The sequence below is a fragment of the Eptatretus burgeri genome, chromosome 8 (assembly GCF_056783735.1).
Source record: "Eptatretus burgeri isolate ZD-2024b chromosome 8, Ebu_testis_v1, whole genome shotgun sequence".
Taxonomy (NCBI): domain Eukaryota; kingdom Metazoa; phylum Chordata; class Myxini; order Myxiniformes; family Myxinidae; genus Eptatretus; species Eptatretus burgeri.
Genome location: NC_140968.1, coordinates 1,873,221 through 1,878,220, shown reverse-complemented (window position 1 = coordinate 1,878,220; position 5,000 = coordinate 1,873,221). Strand labels below are relative to the sequence as shown.

General features: G+C 43.4%; 1 protein-coding gene across 1 annotated transcript in view; it reads left to right on the top strand.

The window, feature by feature from the left end:
- Nucleotides 1-5,000, top strand: part of LOC147020909 (regulator of G protein signaling 9-like) — a 73,991-nt gene that overhangs the window by 49,821 nt on the left and 19,170 nt on the right. The window lies entirely within an intron of this gene.

The window sequence follows — 5,000 nt, the reverse complement described above, 5'->3', positions numbered from 1 at the left end:
TCACCTTTAACAAATCTTTATCTTATTGTATGGATTATTTGAAAAAAAAAAGTGTCCCCAGGTTAAAAGGGGAGACAAATAAATATACCTTGGGATAAAAAGGGGGTTTATTTTTGGGGAAAAAAAAAAATGAATCGCTGAAAATCCCCCATTCATTTACATGGGGAAAAGTGAGCCAGAACCAGTATATTCACCCTACTCAAATCCAATCAAGTATTTGCATGTTCCCCAAGGGTACCCGAAGTACGGCTTCTAAATATGTGTATGATTAAAGTTATTCATATGTCGTCATCCTTTAAATAAAAGTAATAATGAAACGAGTTTGAATAAGGATAAATTTGCATTGCTGTGTTGACTGACTGTCTGGACACAACTTTGAGGTTGTGGGTCCATTGATGTTGAGTAATCTATTGATGTGGACCTGCGACCAAGGTTGTGGATCGCCCTTTGGAGAGGTTCTGGGATGAGAGGATCGAAACCTCGATGATGATTCAGGCAGTTGGGAAATCAGTAAATTGCTTACAAGTTAAAGTGATAACTTCAAATAAACTAGCTTGTGTGAGTGTGTGTGTGTGTCATACTTTTTGTTTATTAATTACATATGTCTACTCATCAATAAAGCACTATTTGGAATGTACCTTTTGACCTTTTGACCCTTTGGACTGCTAAGACCCTTTCAAACTTTGAAGACCCAAAAGTCCCAAAATACCCCCAAATAGCCATAAGAACTCACAAGACCCTGTAGACCCTTTAATACGCCACTAAAAATGGATGAGGTTTGTGTGCGTGTGTGCGTGTGTGCGTGCGTGCGTGCGTGCATGATGTTTTTTTTGTGGAGTTTTGCTGGAGTGTTCTGATGTGGAATGTAATGCATCGAAATGATAGTCTTGATGTCCTGAGTTGATTGGGCTAATTAAATACAAAAATCCATTAGAAATCCCATGCTTTAAGCACATGCCATGTCAAGGTATATGAGGCAGCTTAATACGTCCTTCGACCACGGCATGGCATTCTAATAACAAAATAAATTAAAAAATCACCCATAGAGTGAGTGACACTTGGCCAAATGGAACGGCACTCGGTGGAGCACATACTGTACCTCCGCCAGGCTGAACAGTTGACATTTTGTGTCCCACTGATAGGTCGGATCTGAATCGGGACCTTAACCAAAATCGAATCGGCTTGTTCTTGTCACCCAACCATCTCTTCCACCTCGTTTTGTCACAAGTCATCCACAACTTTTAGAGATAACATGCTGTACATCGGTTTTTGACCCCATCTCTCAATGGTGAAAAATCACTTAAACAAATTCTAGGATCCGGATCCAGATTCGAATCTTCACCAAAATTGAATCAATTAGTCCTTTTCACATAGCCAGCCGGTCCACAATGTTTCTGCAGGATACATCCATCACCTTTTGAGATATTGTGCTACATATCGTTTTTGGCCCAAACTCTCAATGGTGAAGAATCACTTGAAAAATTCTCGAATCCGAATTCGGATTCAGATCTTTACCAAAAGTAAGCATTGCTGTCCTTCGCCGGTCACTTACAGACACAAAAATTTCCGAACGATTGCTTGAAAACTGTGGCCAAAAATCGTGTGACAAACAGATAAACACGACAGACCAACAGACTTGGCAAAAAAACTTTTTTCACCAAGTAATAACAAAAACAATGATAACATTCTAACATAGCATATATTAATTCATACCAATAATATTTACAACAATATATGAGAAAAGTAATATCATGTAGCAACAATAATAACGAACATATAATACCGGCGTTGGTCCCAAGCATATCTGTGTTTGGTGAAACTCAAGCTAATGCTCAAGCAGGATGGCAGGTAGGTATGCCACAAAGCTATGAAGACCAATGAAAATCTGGTCCATCAGACCAATGGGCCCACCACATTCTACTATAAATAGATGAGGTGTGTGTGTGTGTGTGTGTGTGTGTGTATGTGTGTATGTGTGTGTGTGTGTGTGTGTGTGTGTGTGTGTGTGTGTGTGTGTGTGTGTGTGTGTGTGTGTGTGTGTGTGTGTGTGTGTGTGTGTGTGTCATCCTTTGTCAGCCCACGTTCACCTCACAGGGGTCTTCATCCACTATTTTGTTTCAGCCTAATCAAAAATGCCTTGCCTTGGAACAGGCCGGCACAGTCCTCTGGTGTACATTTTATGACTGAACAACGCATCTTCTATCATCAGACGAAGGTGCCGTTTTGAGGAAACAAAGGTACATTTTGATTACAACTCAAGTAAGTCGTGTCAAAAGGGAAGGTTTGACGCAATAATGTGTCGCATTTCTCAGTCGCAATATTTGCTTGCGTACGCTCGCTCTTATTTCTCCCTTTCAAACTGGAACACGTTACTTTGACCCTTTTGACACTACTTCCCTGCTTGGGGGGGGGGGGGTGGGCTGGTGCTTCTCCTCCCTTTTATATGATCATTTCTTTAACCAAATTGAGTAGTCAAATAGAGATCCTATAAATATTTGTTTGTGTTTTATTTTCAGGAATAACTTGATTTATTCATCAGTAAAAAAAAAAAAGGCGGCGGTAGCCCTTTAAAACCCCCAACCCCATTTTTGTTAATACTTGTACTTTAAACCCAAAAGGTAATTTATTTATTCCATCACTCATTATATACCTTTTATCATCAAATGCTGTTCGAGTTTCTAACTCAGTCTCTGAGAATATTTCGTGTTTATTATTTCTGATCAGCTGGAGGTGTTGGAACGGGGTTCTCGTCATCATGAGGCACAGGTTTACGAGCAGAGACGCAGTCAGCGTACTTGATGTGACCTTTATTCTTCTTGTTGAAGCCGGCAATGCTTGTGCAGCAGAAATAACAATCATCATGATGATTCTGCGGCTCACGCCATATCATGGGCACCGCAAATGGCATGCTCGCGCGCTTGCCCACCAACCACTGAGTCAAGGTTGTGTGACAGCTTGTGCAGCAGATGTGTGGTGCCCAGCTCTGTTCTTGGTCCCCCACCTTACATCCGAAGTAGTGAAAGTAGGCGGCCTTCATTTTCACTGCTGTAGATATACTTCGCTGTTGATCTTTTTTGGTATACGACCACAGACATAACAGAAGTTGTCAGGATGATTGGTACAGGAACGCCTACTCATCTTTATCTGAAAGAAAAAAATATAACACAAGTTAACAACAATTGTACGAAATAGACATGTTAAAGACATATGTAAATTTAATTGAAATCCTGACTTCTAGGCAATGGGAATATTTCTGTTCCTGAAAATCCTGACGTGATACAGCAAAACGGTTATGATTTTTGAAATCAGCGTACCCAAATTAGTCTTAATCACTTTACACATCTCCAGTAAAAAAGTTTTTTTGAAATTTGTTGTTCAGTGTAATGAAAAGGTTTTAAAGTTGATTAAATATGAAGCTCTTGTAGAAATTCAGAAGAAATTTGATTGGTTTCCTGTTGTAAAAAAATATATTTATATATATATATATATATTGGACACAGGAATATTGAGAAATCCAGATGAATATATGTCTGAAAATGAAAAACCGAGCTCCGTGGGGCTATGCAGGTGCCATCGGGCTAACCAAATACCAAAACCCCTGTCAGATTTGACAAACCCCCTCGGAGAAGATGTAAATTGAAATCGGCTACCCCCTAAAAACACATGTTTTTTGGGCGTGGCTCCGCCCATAATGGGCGCACCACGCCCATTTTCAGGAAAACGCAACTAGATCATGATATAAACCTCCCACAAAAATTTTGTCAGGATCGGATCAAAACCCACAGAGCTATGCTCGGGACAGACAGATAGACAGACAGACATACATACAGATAGACATACATACATACATACAGACAGACAGACACACAACAATAACGAATATAGTGGTCACTTATTTTTTTCGTGAAAATATTTTTTCGTGAACCAATATTCTTTGGGGTGAAAGTGGTTCAAGGGAAGTAATGGATGAGGAAGGAGATGAAGAAAATGAGGAAAGCGAGGAGGAGGAGAGGGAGAAGAGAGAGAAGGAGGTAAGGGAGAAAAGAGAGGAGGCAAGGGAGAAAAGAAAGAAAGAGAGAGATTGAGAGAGAGATTGAGAGAAAGACGAGAGAGAGAGAGAGAGAGACGAGAGAGACGAGAGAGGAGAGACGAGAGAGGAGAGACGAGAGAGGAGAGAGGAGAGAGGAGAGACGAGAGACGAGAGAGACGAGAGACGAGAGAGGAGAGACGAGAGAGGAGAGACGGGAGAGGAGAGAGAGACGGGAGAGGAGAGAGAGAGACGGGAGAGGAGAGAGAGAGACGGGAGAGGAGAGAGAGAGACGGGAGAGGAGAGAGAGAGACGGGAGAGGAGAGAGAGAGACGGGAGAGGAGAGAGAGAGACGGGAGAGGAGAGAGAGAGACGGGAGAGGAGAGAGAGAGACGGGAGAGGAGAGAGAGAGAGACGGGAGAGGAGAGAGAGAGACGGGAGAGGAGAGAGAGAGACGGGAGAGGAGAGAGAGAGACGGGAGAGGAGAGAGAGAGAGCCGGGAGAGGAGAGAGAGAGAGACGGGAGAGGAGAGAGAGAGAGACGGGAGAGGAGAGAGAGAGAGACGGGAGAGAGGAGAGAGAGAGACGCGAGAGGAGAGAGAGAGACGGGAGAGGAGAGAGAGAGACGGGAGAGGAGAGAGAGAGACGGGAGAGGAGAGAGAGAGAGACGGGAGAGGAGAGAGAGAGAGACGGGAGAGGAGAGAGAGAGAGACGGGAGAGGAGAGAGAGAGAGACGGGAGAGGAGAGAGAGAGAGACGGGAGAGGAGAGAGAGAGAGACGGGAGAGGGAGAGAGAGAGAGACGGGAGAGGAGAGAGAGAGAGACGGGAGAGGAGAGAGAGAGAGAGAGAGAGAGAGAGAGAGAGAGAGAGACGGGAGAGGAGAGAGAGAGAGACGGGAGAGAGAGAGAGAGAGAGACGGGAGAGGAGAGAGAGAGAGACGGGAGAGGGAGAGAGAGAGAGACGGGAGAGGAGAG